General features: G+C 38.0%; 1 pseudogene across 1 annotated transcript; it reads left to right on the top strand.

Annotated features, from left to right (window-relative positions):
• The first annotated feature begins 11335 nt into the window (after positions 1 to 11335).
• On the top strand, positions 11336 to 14094 carry LOC148881053 (protein yippee-like At4g27745 pseudogene; annotated as a pseudogene). The gene is made up of 4 exons (XR_016109847.1): positions 11336 to 11430; positions 12251 to 12332; positions 12853 to 13120; positions 13488 to 14094. The product of XR_016109847.1 is annotated as a protein yippee-like At4g27745 pseudogene (transcript).
• Positions 14095 to 15010: the final 916 nt, after the last annotated feature.

The following is a 15010-nucleotide window of genomic DNA, read 5'->3' as shown; positions in this document are numbered from 1 at the left end:
GGCTATAATATGGGTCAATATCCCATAATGGGTTGGGCCCAACAGAATCAACTTGTTCACCATCCTGTAAGAAAGCCGAGTAGGCTGACTTCACTGTGAAATCCCCATTGCTCGAGACCAACCAGAGTAGCCAGTCCTTAGAGGCAAGGCTGTTGATGTGGATGCTTTGTATGACTTATACTGTTATTGGCTCAAACCACTCCAATAATTTTTCACTGTTCCAGCCCGTACCTTCTAATCAAAAGTCTCTAACTTTCATTGGGCCATGAGGGATGATTCCTTCTTTGGTTCTTGGGGTACTACTTGGTATTCCTAGGATCCATGGATCCTTCAGAGCATCTATTTTCTCTCCCTTTCCTACTTTCCAGCAAACATGCAATTTGAATTCTGCTATTTTTTTAAGGAGCATTTCCACTACCAAGAATCCGATGGTTTTCCCTTGCACTCGAAGATGTTGTTCTTCTTCCAATAGTTTTCATTGAGTTGGTGGGCCCATAGGGCTTTAGTACTATTTATTCATTTCCAAACCTGTTTGGAGAAGAGGGCTTTGTTGAAGGGCTCCATGAGTCTCGGGCCAAGTCCACCCTCTTTCTTGCTGCAACAAATTTCCTTCTAGCTTATGTTGTGCCCACCTTTGTTGTCTTTGCTTCCATGCCACCAGAAATTCCTTTGGATCCTGTCGAGCTCCTTGCAAAATATTGTTGAGAGGAGAGTATTCTTCATTGTATACATGGGAATACTCTGCGCAACCACCTTGAGAAGGATTAAGCGGCCTAGTTGGGAGAGAAGTTTGGCTTGCCAAACTGCTAGCTCTTGTTTACTTTGACCACAATTTCCCTGTGGGCTGCCATCTTGTTCTTCCCTTCTGTCAGCCTTGCACCTAGGTATCTCGAGTGGAAGGACATTATTTTCATGTTCAGTTTGCTTAATAATTTTTGGTGGACCCAGTGGGTGTTTTTGCTGAACAAGATTCCAGATTTTCCATTTTTGGTGTGTTGTCCTGACATCCTTTCAAAGGTGATGAGGGTGTTCTTTATGTTTAGGAGGGATTCTGGATTAGCTCTATTGAGGATGAGGCAGTCATCCTTGTCGGAGACCCATTTTGTGGTGAAATATTCAAATGAGCTTCCATTGATTTTGATGGAAAATGAAGTTTGGAAATATATTGCCATGCCATTTCACACCACTCTTCGAGGAACCCCATCTTCCTCATTTCCTAAATAAGGAAATGCCAACCCATCCTATCGAAAGCCTTAGCCATGCCAATTTTTAAGGCTGCCCACTTTCTTTTGCCTTTTTGGGTTTTCAGTTTGTGGATGACATATTTTGCTAAAATGATGTTGTCCACTATACTTCGGCCTTCTATAAAGGTTGCTTGGTTTTCTTGAACTAGGCTCTTTAGGATGGGCTTCATTCTATTTTCCATCACTTTCGCAATGATTTTATAGATTGTGTTACATAAACTAATGGACATGTAGTGTTCCGCTACTTCTGAGCTAGCTCTTTTAGGGATAAAAAACAAGAAGAGTGTGATTTATTTGTTTCAATAGCCTTCTACTACAGAAGAAATTTTGCACCATTGCAGTGATGTCATCCCCCACAACATTCCAGAAGTGCTGGAAAAAAAAGGCCGTGAAGCCATCAAATCCCAGAGCTTTGTGAGGGTTCATCTGAAAGAGGGCAGTTTTGACTTCCTCTTTCGGGGGTATGGTGGTAAGGAGTCTTTTGTCTTCTTTTGAAATTTCCTTAAGAGGAAGCCCCTCAAGCCAAGTTTGTGTAAGGTTTTCCTCTACATCACTCACTTCTAGGATTTGGTTTTTTAAGGGAATCTGCAATTTTGTCAAGGCCTGGAATCCATTCTCCTTGCTTGTTTCAAATCCATTCTAGGCTATTCTACTTTCGTCTGAAGTTTGTTTTTGACGAAAGAACCTTGTGTTTCTATCCTCTTCATTTTTGGATAATTCCATTACACTCCTCATGTTCTGGCCACATTGGTAGGAAATGAAAAGATTTTTTCTCATTATGTTTTTAGGCCGAGGTATCAAGTAGGAGTGGATTGTGGTATGAGTTTATTTAGGGAGAATTTGGAGTTTTGCTTCATGAAACTATTCCAACCATTGTATACTAGGATAAGCTTTGTCTAACCTTTCTCGAACTCTTTTTCTTTCCCATTTGATTATTGGTCCACGTGAAGTAAGGGCCAGAACATCCAAGATCAAGAATACCAAAGTGATCCACAAAACTCTACAAGGGTTGTGAGACATGAATCCAACTGCTTGAGCCCTCATAATCTGAGCAGGAAGTGATGTCATTAAAATCACCAATCACTAGCCAGGGGGTGTTCAGGAGATAGTTTTTTGTTGAGATCAGAGAATTCTAGCAAGCCTCTCTGTCACCTCTGCTAGGCTAGCCATAAAGGAGTAAAAGGGTCTAGCTCAAGCATTGAGGATTTGATTCAACTTTTAGCTCTATGTGTCTTGGGATTGAGTCAAGGACTTTGATCATGAGCCCATCCTTCCATCCACAAAGAAGGCCACCACTTAGTCCTCTGGCTCCGATGATTTTGAAGTTGTGGTAGTGGAGCTTTCTATAGAGAGTTTCGGATTCTTGCTCGTTTAGTTTGGTCTCAGAAAGGAAGATTATATTTGGATTCCAAGCTATGCACCAGTTTCCCAGGGTTTCAACGAACCTTTCTTCCCTTTCCCCCCTTATATTCCAGGCCAAAAGTTTCATGTCGTAGTTTAAATTGGTACAATGAAAGATAGGATAATACAAAATGAATAATGAATTTTTATTGTGAGTAAAATAGACAACAATAAAGCATAAAAGGTGTTGACTACCTTAATCAATATAGAAGGAAGGGTTGTCGCTTGCTTCTATTACATGTTTGAGGCAGTGTCCCAATTTTCTATCCACGTGGCATCATCCAGGAGGTTCATGGATTCAAGGTCGGCTGGAGTAGGTTCCATGTGGGGCCCAACGTGACTATTAGAGTTTTTTGTGGATTCGCCATCTACAAAAGAATTATTATTCTTGAGGGCTGCAATCCAACTCCTTATATAGGATCCATAGCCCAAGTCCTTTCCGTCGAGTCCACTCTTTTTCCCTTTTCAAATAACTCCTTTCCGCAATAATCATACTCAGTCAAAAAGTCTATCATTGAAACTTTGTAACGAGGAGGCCTACCTCTGCGTTTTCTCTCTTTGGCATTAATTATGTCACTGCTATCCATTTATCCTAGATTAAAGCTGAACCAACTTCTCCACCTTGCACGATATTTGAGGGATGACTTTCTCTCTTCTTCTTTTGAGTTGAGTTCTGGGTTGACTCAGAAGGTTTATGTTTAGACGATTCACCTCCCTTAGAAGACTCTTGTTTTTTCAACAGTGATTATGGTTTTCCTTGTCGATGCACAACAAGCTTCGGTGCTTCTAAGAGTCTAGGTCTTTTCTTAGCTAGATCATCCTCTGAGTCTTCATCCGAGCTCGCATTCTGCCAAATCAGTTGGTTTTTCCTGCATGCAGCTGGTGTTGTATGGTATACTGAGAGTTTGAAGGGTTTCTCTGATTTGTATTTTGCTCTTAGCCATTCACCCGAAGCTTCCAAAGATCGGTTCTCCAATTCTTTGATGATTTGTTCATGTGGGACTCCAAGTGGGAGTTGTCTGCATTTCTTCCATTGGTGACCAACTAAACCGCAATAAAAGTACAACGTAGTCAGTCCTTCATCCAAATTGGGTTATCGGAATTTTTGAGGAAGAAACCTCGAAATAGAGGCCTCCTCAGCTCCAGCTCCACTTGCATGCGAATGGAATGTCCCCTCAAAGGTTTGCATGGAGAGACTGAGTTTGAGGAGTTGATTACTCTTCTAGCCGCACTGGCTAGAAGTTTGCAGTTCTTCTCTGAGATATGGCTTCGATGAACGTTTATGAGCTGAACCCATAACTTTTGATGCCAGAGTTTAATTTTTTCCCCAATTGGTCCCTCTTACCATTTCGCTACAATCATCCAACTTGAACAAATAAACCAGGGACCACCACTAATAACTCTTTGCATGTCTTCCTCTTTGTTGAAAATGAAAACCCATCCTCAATTGTTGTCATGATCAACTTCTACAGCCGCAGTTGGGCTCCATGCATTCCGAACAAAAGTTTTTATATTGTTATCATTTACTTGGATTTGTGGGAAAATTCTTCCCCGCAAAGTTCTCGCCACCATGTCAAGTGCTTCGGTTTCGAGCTCTATATTTATTTCATAGGCAAAGCCTGTCAGTGTTGCATGTTGCACCTGTTCCTCTCCAAGCTTAGCAACTTGCCTTTCCATTAAAGTTTTTGGTACTTCCTTCCTCTGGGTTTTTGTATGGTGTAAGGGCTCCGCCATTAAGACTGCACAGTGGGACACGGGAGTGTAGAGGGGTATAAATCGCAAGGGATTCTAAAGAAACCTTAAGTGCTAGTGGATTTGAGACTTGATGCCTCTTAAAAGCAACAACAACATCGTGCAAAGTTAATTAGAGTGTGCCATAGCAACAGTAGAGTGGAGAGAAGAGAAGAAGATCAAATACTTCACTGATCCAATTTGCTTTTGGAAGAGAAGAAGATCAAATATGGCCTGAAAAATCTTCATTGTCAAGCTGATCAAGCTTCAAGCATAGTTGGTTTGGGTTTTTTAAAGCATTTTAGAAAGGTTAACTATTAACTGAGCCTGACTTAATAGTTTTCTTTGCCATGACAAAAGTATGGATACTAGGGCCATGTTTGATTCATTGCTCTAGAACTTATTCTTTTAATTTTTGTTCATTAATATGGATACTAGTGCCACATTTGATTCATTTTTCCAGACCTTATTCTTTTAATTTTTGTTTATTGTGGACAAGAATGAATAACACTAGTGTTTGGTTGCAAAATTCTTGCTATGGGTTACATTCTTTTTAGAATGAAATTAAGTTATCCTGCATGAAAAATAAAATTGAGTTATCCTACAGCACGAAAAATAATCATGCCCCATCTTGTTTATTTTCATTCTTTGAGAAAACTTTGGCCATGTTTGGTTCAATTTTCATTCTTTCTCATTCTTATTCAAGATGAAATTCTAAATTGGACAAGAATGGGTAAAAGTAGGTAGAATGAGAAAATATTGCTATGAACCAAACACTTTTTTCCTAAAAATGAATTTTTTCAAACTGCCAAATGTCCTATGTAAAAGTTCTTTCATAACAATACACTGATAAAAGTACTTTCATAAAAGTGCTTTTATAAAAGTACTGTCATAATACTTTTGTAAAAGTGTTTTTATAAAAGTATTTTCGTAAAAGTGCTTTTAAAAATGCTTTCATAAAATTGCTTGTGTAAAAGTGCTTTCATAAAATTGCTTGTGTAAAAGTACTTTTATAAAAGTGCTTTCATAAAAGTGTTTTTGTGTAAAAATAGTTTTATAAAAGTACTTTCACAGAAGTATGGTAGTGTGTAGAGGTGTAAAGTGGGTCGTGTCGGGTCGGCACGGCACAGCCTGCATGCAGCCCGCACAAAGTGCAGGTCGTGTTATGCTGGCCCACGGGTCGTTATAGGCTGTGCCGTCCTCCCTGGTGAAAATTTTGGGGGTTGGCACGGCACGGCCCATGGCCTAGGCCTGTGTCGTGCCATGTCGCGGGCCAGGCTAGCCCGTTGACCGAGCCTTGGGCCTAGTCGAGCTATGCATTGGGCCAAAGCTATTTATTTAAAAAAATGACAAAAAACTTAAAATTTTAATTTTATATGAATTTTGTGTATACAATTGCTTATATGTATAATAATTAAATAAATAAGTATAATAAAATTATTTATTTTATTAATATATTATATACTATATATTATTATATAATTATAATTTATATAATATTATATAAATATATATATATATATAATATATATATAATGGGTTGTGCTGTGCCGGCCCATGGACCTAAAACCTCAGGCCTAGCACGGCCTACATGATAGTGCCGAGCCTGGGACAACCCGCAGACCGTCATGCTGGGCCAGTCCAAGTTCATGCCGAGCCATAGGCGGCACGACCTAATTTACAGCTCTAGTAAACATCTATTGCAATAGTTTTGTCGGCATATTTTCCTCAAAGAATGAAAATGAGCAAGATGGGGTATGATTATTTTTCATGTTGCATGCTACCTCAATTTTTGTGCTATGGGCTGATTTTTCATTCTAAAATGAATGTGGCCCATGGCAAGAATTTTGTAACCAAACACTAATGTTATTCATTTTTGCTCATTCTTACCCAGAATGAATAAGAATTAAAAGAATGAGGCCCAGAGCAGTGAACCAAACATGGCCTTTGCCTATAAAACTATTGCCATAGATGTTTACTAGCAGACTATCGTGGAAGTACTTTTACGAAAGCACTTTTATAAAAGTACTTTTACAGGAAATCACTTTTACAAAGGACACTTATTAGTTTGCAAAGAATTCATTTTTAGGAAAAAAAACATTTGGTTATAACAATATTTTCTCATTTTGCCTATTTTTATCCATTCTTGTCCATTTTAAAATTTCATCTTGGGTAAGAATGAGAGAATGAGAGTTGAACCAAACATGGCCTAGAACTCTACAAGTTCAGCACTATTTCTTACAATCCAAGATATTGATGAGTTGTGGAGCAAGGAAGTTATTTTTTAATCAAAGATATCGTTTCGCGGATGGCCAATGAGAATGCATCTTTATCTCTTGTTTGAAGAAGTTCAAACTCAAGGGTATAGAGTTGTAACTGAATATGAGTTTAATCAAATAATTAGGGCTCAAGTTTGATTAGACTTGATTTATGTTCAAACCTAATTGAGTTTGAATTTCAAGGTAAGCTCAATTAGTAATTTGCACTTGAGCTAAACTTATAAAAAGTTTAGCTTGAAAGTTCACGAGCCTGGCTTGATGAACATATAAATACATACATACATATATATATATATATTATAGAATATAAAAATATATTTAAAATATATATATTAAGAAAATATATTTTTATATTGTATATATAATATAAGAGTATACTATATATTATAATATATATATGTATATATCTATATATTTATAAAATATGAAAATATATTCATGATGAGGGCGGATTTGGCCCTCTAATGACAGCGGATTTGGCCCTCTAATGACATTGTGACACCTGACACCTCATGCCAAATAAGTGCAGCCCCTTGACAGCTAGACAACTCGAGCTCGCCATAGGTAGCTCGCCATCATGCAGCATTCACAAGCAGCTTGCCACCATGCAACACTTCACAGGCAGCTCGCCACTAGGCAACTCGCCATCATGTAGCCTGGCATCTCAGAACAACTAGGTGACACTCGAGACCACTTTGGCAATAACTTGCATTTGCTAAGTTGGTGTCCCACCAGGTGTAGCCTAGCACAGGCGCGGCCTAGCACGGGCGTGGTGGCACAGGCGTGGCCCTGCACAGGGGCGGCCTGGCGCGGGCATGAGCTGATAGCCTGGCCCTGGTGCGACCTGGCGCGGGCACGAACTGACAGCCTGGCCTTGGTGCGACCTGGCCCTGGCACGAGCTAGCGGCCTGGCCCTGGCGCGACCTGGCCCTGGCACGAGCTGGTAGCCTGGCCCTGGCACAAGCTGGCAGCCTGGCCCTGGCACGAACTGGCAGCTTGGCCCTGGCATGACTTAGCCCTGGCACGAGCTGGCGGCTTGACACAGGCGCTAACCTGACAACCTCGAGGAACACACCTCCGTACCCCGCATTTTACGGGATTGTGACTTGTAACGACTATATTAGCTCACCCACTCCCCGAGTCAGGCAGAAATGGGCAATCTTACCAATTGGTGGCTTTATCCCCACCTAACATGAAAGCAGGTCCCATCATAGCGGAAATCCATGAATTGCTCCACCTAACCCACGAGGACTCCAGTATATAAAGACCTCACCCCCTAGGGGCAAAGGTAGTCAAAATGAGGCAACAAATGTATGCGAAAAAAGAAGGATGGGTAACCTCTTCTCTCTAGCTCTCTCATTCTCTAATATTATTCTCAGCTCTCCACTAAGTGCTAACTTAGGCATCGAAGTGACCTCGCCGAGTTAGCCACCCCGGGTCCTCTGACATTTGGTTCCTTATAGGCCTCTAAAAGAGCAACAAAGCTCATCAAGGTGGCTCACCACCAGGTAGCACATCAAGGTAGCTCACCTCTAGACAACTCGCCACTAGGGAGCTCCACTTCAGCCTTTGAGTCACAAGCCACTTGGGAGTAGACGGGATGACGAGGTACTCAGCCAAAAAATTGACACATCACAAAAAAATGACACGTGACCGGGAACGATTACGTCAATTCATTTTTGAGCTTTTGAGCCGAATTCGAGCTCATCAAATATTTAATCGAATTGAACATGAACCAGAAAATAGAGTTCGAATTGAACTTAGACTTGAACTTGAACTTAATAGTATTTTGGTTGAACCAAGACGATATACAGAAATTTAGCTTGTCTCAACTCGATTGTCACCCTACTTAAGGGATATTGGTTTAAATCAAGAAGAGTTGGAAAAATCTATGATACTGGAAAGACATATAACTGCAAAGGCTTTGACCAATCAACCATACAACCCCCCCCCCCCCCCCCCCCCCCCATCTCTGCTCTCAAGCCAAAATCCCCTACCTTGCTTCCACCCCATTCCTGGTGGTGAGGCTTTGGGTGTTCACAGTTTGGTTAATTGAATAATAGTTTTTTTTTTAAGTCAAATTAGCCCTACTGATTTTTTTATTTCTCCGAATTGAAATCAAATCGATACCATCGGTTAATTAGTTGATCGGTTTTAATTTTTGACTGATTTGATTCTTTAATTTTTTATATAAATATATATATTATATTATATTTATAATATATATATTTTAAATAAATTATTTTATTTTTTTGAAGGGCTACAAAACAAGGATAGCCCATCCCCCATCGTATAAATCTGACTTATTTGCAGCACTAGGCTCAATCTTAAATGAGAAGTTTGCGATGTGGACATGGAGCACAAAGGAAAATACTAGTATAACTACCAAAATTCTCTTTTATGGATTTGTTGACTTGTGGGATTTTAAAATTAATCATAACACTTTATATATGGACTCTGACCACATAAGACCACAATATTAAAATATAAGACATGCATAGAATAGTTATAAATGAAAAACAAAATATAAAACAATTTATTCATGAAAAAATAAATAGTATATGAAAGATTATTAAAAAACAAAGGATATTTTATCATTGAAAAAAAGAGGTCTGAATCGTCTGATGTATAATTCATGCCAAAACTTTGACTATTGGGGTTGGGAGCATTCTTGGGCATGAGACACGTTAACCCGTTCCGTGCTTTAGTGAAGATGAAGAAAATTTGCTCTTTTACCTTACATTCATGGTAATAAGTCAATATGTCATGTCGAGTCCGGTATCAATAAAATACATTACAACACCCTCCCAACGTACAGCTCAGGCATACCGATCGTGAATTGGGATCAATATAGATTTCTGATTTACGCTGCACAGTTAATAAACATTCAAAAGACCACAACCTATACTTTATGTATCAATGCCCGCCATGGTATCAATTCCGAGTTGATATTTATCAGACGGTATTTTGAGCCTAAAATTAGACCGTAGGCTGATTGGTCATTCTTCCCTTTCTTTATGGTGAGTCCCAATCCAAATTTCAAGGTGAGATATGCGGTGCCAAATCATATTGGAAAGGTAATAAAACAATACATTTGAATTTTCATCACTCTTAAATTTTGCAAATAAACCTGTTCTGTTTATGCCCTATGTTTTGGGGTCGTGTATATTCAAATTTTAGTAAAAACTAAGCCTCGCTCGGACGATGAACAGGTCTAATTGCAAATAAGTTAGGTTTTGATTGAGGTCTTGACTTGAAAACTTGACAGAAACTTAAGTTAGGTTTTAATTGAGGCCTTGCATCGAATATACAATAAAGATGATGATCATTGCATGAAAGCATGCTTTTTTTTTTTTTCCTGAAAAAAAGCACATATACAATCAATAACATTTGTATGTGTTTTTATTTTTAAGATTTCACATTTCATTTGTTTATTAGAATTAAAAGAAAAAAGCGATGAATCATATGCCTGCTGAAAGATATATGATCTTTTCAATTTTTGAGGGGATATTTTTATTATGACGTTTTTTTGCTTCATTTACTAGTTTCATGGATTTACTCAAACCCATCATATAGTTTTCATTTTACTATAAACACTTTTTATACTCTGCAACCTATTTATTTAATCACCTTTCACTAGGTTCAGTTTGGAAAGACTGTACAATATAAATTCATAGAAAATAATATAAAATACAAGATTTTACACTCTACAAATTTGTATTTATTCTCCTTCCAAACTAAACCGTAAGAAAATTTATTTTGCCATCTGAAAATAGTAACATAATTGCCTAAATTGAATAGAAAATGTCTAAACCCATGTTTATTTATTCCAATATTATTCTTAAGTTCTAACATTTCTTCATATAGAAAATAAAATTAATCAAATAGAACCAAAATTAATTAAATGGTGGGCTGTGATTTATTAAGGGTAAAGTTGATATTTCTTTTAATTAAATTATTACATTAAGGTCAAAACTGTCATTTTCCATTGGATCGATTAAGTAAATCCACTATGAATTATAAGGTATGTTTTAATAAAACAAAAATAAACGATAGGGTAGCTGGGTAGGTTTTAGTAAATAGGGGTGTTTACCGACAATAAAGGACCGATATTTGATGTTTCTTCTGGTTTTCGAACCAGAATTTAACTATGAATCCAACTCCAACGCTCTTTGATGGTGACAGCTCACAAGCACAAAAGCCAAACAAGTGGCAAAAAACTCTAGTCTAATACAAGACGTACAAGATGAATGCGCAAATGTATTTGTTTTCCCACCTTTTACGCCTTCGATTCCTGAAGAGATGGTTCAGCTGCCTCCTGCCTTCAAGTTAATCACTTGATCGTGTCATTTCGGCCCATCAAATCCTTTACTAACAAAATGATAAAATCAGTTGGTTTGTCTATTGATTCTCCGTAGTCGGTAGGATTTTGTTTGCCGACTGCCACTGTGCTGCCTGATTGACCGAGAGAGAGTCTGGAGTCTGGACTTTTATCACTGGAAATAAGTACTAGCTTAGAGTTTGGACATTTGGTGCAGACGTGCAGTTCGGAGGCAGCTTGCGACCATTTCTTTTTCGGTTTTTCATGGAATACAAAACTGGTACTTTCGTAGATTTTAGCAAAGCTGAGGTTAATATTGATACTACTCCATCTTACCTTACGCAAGTTGTTCTATTTTAATGGGGCGTAACCCCACCATAGTCGTCGTCTTCATAGTCGACAATAAAGGCCACACAACATCTCTCTCTCTCCCTCTGCAACGATCTGTGCCCAGGTTAGTTAGTGTTATTAGATACTCTGCTTGTTTTTGTAGTAAATATTCTTCAGAAATTGTGATGTGGTAGGTGATCCGTGGTTATAGAACATCCCTTCAGAAATCCATTTTACGAAACCTTTGCCCTTTGTCTCCACACATTCTAGTTTTGTTTTGTTTATTTTCCTGGTTCTGAACGTTTCTCCATTCGGTTGTTTCTTAATTTGATTTTATATTATATGTTTCCCCCTGCTTAATGTTCAGTGATGGTAATTGCCCATTTCTATCCTCATCCGTTTCTATTAAAATATTGAGTTATCTTAAATGGGTTTCTTGACCCTACTTCATTCTTGACCCAGATCTTCTTTTCAGGGTTATTCTTCTAAGTTTTCTTCATATTGAGTTTTCCCTTTATTTTATTTGTATTGGTTTTGGTATTATGCTTCTCGTTTACTCTTGCAACCAATCCTGTCTTTATCAACTCATTGCTTTTGTTTTGACTTTAAATAGGTTATTAGAACTTTTACTCAACCTTGAATATTCTTCTTCCTCTACACCTTCAGAAGCTCTAATCCCTCATGCTACTCTGTTGCGTTTCTTTTCTTCAAGCAGAATTCTCCAGAACAACGGTTAAAGGGCAGTAGTCTTTCCACTTCGTGGGAGAAGGAGGAGCAAGAAGTAAGGGTCTTTTTCTTATTCTCCTCTTTCCTCCAATTGTACTTTACCGGTTTGGTTGATTTTGTTTTCCTCACTTGTTGCTTTAACCTCTGAAATTTGGTTCAATGAGTGATCATGTAATTGGATTTTGACTTCTATTTTCCCTCTATTTTGTTCTGAGCAGTAAGGGGCTTCGGTTGTACAGTTGCTATAATTGCCGAAATCATGTTTCGCTTCACGATGACGTTATTTCTAAAGCATTTCAGGTGGAACCCTTACACTAATTTTCATTTAATGTACACATTGATTAATTAACTATCTATAAGATGTTTGGTTCCCTTCCTGCAATTTGGGTTGGGTAGTGACCCCCATTTTTACGTATTCTATTCTTGGTTTCATCTCAACCTTTTAATTTAGTTCAAACGTCAGGGTGCCTATAGATAGAGCTTGAGCAAAGATAGAAAATATTCTTGAAATGTAAAGAAAGACTCGTGCATGAAAAATCAATTGAAACGAAGTTCACCCCCTGAGCTTTGCTTAAATGATTCTTTTTCCTTTTGGGGGGAAGATGGTTTGATGTTCTTTTTTGAAAACGAATTGAACTGTTGCATGTCTGATTTCTATGTAATGTCAAATACTCAAATTGTCAATTGTAAAATAGTTCTTCTTCTTCCTCATCCTCCTCTTGTTTTGTTTCATTTAAACTTTGGGTCCTCTGTATTTTAACCTTGCTGAAAGATTTGGCCGGTTATTGCTGCACTATAATCATCTAAAGTTTTGTTTTAGGGGAGAAATGGTCGGGCCTTTCTGTTCTCACATGCAATGAACATAGTTGTGGGGCCCAAAGAGGACCGGCAGCTGATGACAGGGCTTCATACTGTTGCTGATGTCTACTGTTCTGACTGCCGTGAGGTGTTGGGTTGGAAGTATGAACGGGCTTATGAGGAAACACTGAAGTACAAGGAAGGGAAGTTCATACTTGAGAAGTCGAAGATTGTAAAGGAAAACTGGTAGCTTTCATGTGGTCGTCTTGTTCATCTGTTCTAATAGTGATGTAAGTGTATCAATGCTTTCATGTGTTCATCTTGTACAGAAAATCCTCATCAATTTAAAGATTCACTCATTCTTCTTGATCCTGCATTCTTGTTGCATATGAGCATAGCCTGTATCTAGAAGTTTGTGTTTTTTTTTTCCTTATTTGTGTAACTAGAAATGTGTATTGGAAACTTATAATTTTTCTGTAGTTAAACAACAAACTTGTGGGTATTGTTGCATGTTCACCATTGATTGCCGATTTATTATGTGCTTGAGGTTCTCAATGGAATTATGGTCCATTTTTTTATGTATAATTTCCCTCTCTGAGTCTGGTATAAGGATTGAGATTGCAGTTCGTTTGGTGTTCTAAATTAGTTTTCTAACAGGTATCATGCTTTGTGTAGCACAACTTCCTCGGCATGCATTCCCACCAGAAATTATTGGGTTGAAATATTCTTGTGCTCTACATTATATTTGCTTTGACCAAGTGCTTCAACCATCTAATCTGCTTGATACTGGGGCTTGGTGTTGGGTGTGAGCCACTAACAATACACGCGGTGGGTCTGGTTGTTATCAGAATCAGAGTTGAAAATAATGGAGCTTCCCAGATGTGTTATCAGGAGCACTTCATATACTTAAATGGTGATGCAGTTAAATGGAATCATCACCTGTAAAGAGCTCTTGTGCAAATGATTTTATTTGCCAGGTTCTCTTTGCAATAGAACTCTCTGCCTTTCAGATATAGAACTGCATCATCTTCTCATCTCGCTGCAATTGCCTGATGCTTTAAATATAAGTTTCAAACTTGAAAGTTTTTCTTCATTTGTATATGTATTTGTAGTATGGGCGAATTTCATTTTTTTTGAAAGTGTTTCAGATCTGAAGTTCTCTACCTGGTACAACTTCTTGTTAGTTTATTTTAACAAATAGCACAATGTAAAGACTGAAGAATGGATCCTGCTTCAATTGGATTATCAGTATTTTAAACTTTTACGAGGTTTTCTGTCTAGTCATTATAAGCCAATGATATTTTCTACCATTTTTGTGCCAACCAGTTCATTTGAAACTGGATCCCTTGAATTTTAATCAGGTATTTAGCTGAAAAATATGTATTATGTTCTCTTGATTCTTGATCACTTATTAGATAATAACGAGGGTGGGCGTGGGAACCGGAGGACAATGCCATCTTGACTTTGGGAAACAGTCGGTGAATTACCCAGGTTCTTCCGTAAAAGGGTCTTTTCTTGTTCCAAACCGGAATATCTGGGCAGGGTGTAAAGAAAAAAGAAAAAGATGTCTTGGATGGGTTGTTGTGTGAAAGAACCAGATAATGAGGGTTGGGTCTCAGTTGGATTTTTAATTTTTAACATTTCTCTTCTATTGTTAATATTGTGATGCTACAAGCCAACTAACTTCTTATGATCTGTATTTTTTAATTTTGCCCATAATTCTCATTTTTGGATATTTATTAATTCATATGATGCTAATGAGTTAAACCATTGTGTACAATTATGCATAAAACAGTTGGTTTGATGCATTACTCTGTTTTTTATGGACATGGAATTTGCAAAAATCACCTTCCAGCCTGGAGATTGAATTCCTACAAATTGTTTGAACCAAATATATCTTCAGGCTGGGTTTGTTCAAGCCGAACGGATGAAATATTTCAATTACTTCTTCGACTCTTTAATGATGAAAACTATGTTATTCTTGTCTTCTACCATGACCAATTCATTCATCTTTACTTCTGCTTCTACCTTTATCATTGCCCCCACTACCAGCGCTCTCATTTGGCACTTTTTACATATCTCATTCTCCTCCATTATCATCCTTGTCACTGCTACCAAATTTCCTCCTCTCATCTCTCTTGATTTTTCGCTTTAAAAAGCATAACGATAATTTATAAGAC

Source organism: Nelumbo lutea, chromosome 1 (assembly GCF_056320005.1).
Source record: "Nelumbo lutea isolate HS-2025 chromosome 1, American lotus-T2T, whole genome shotgun sequence".
Classification (NCBI taxonomy): domain Eukaryota; kingdom Viridiplantae; phylum Streptophyta; class Magnoliopsida; order Proteales; family Nelumbonaceae; genus Nelumbo; species Nelumbo lutea.
Note: the sequence above shows the minus strand (reverse complement) of the source record. Positions and strands in the feature narration are given on the sequence as shown.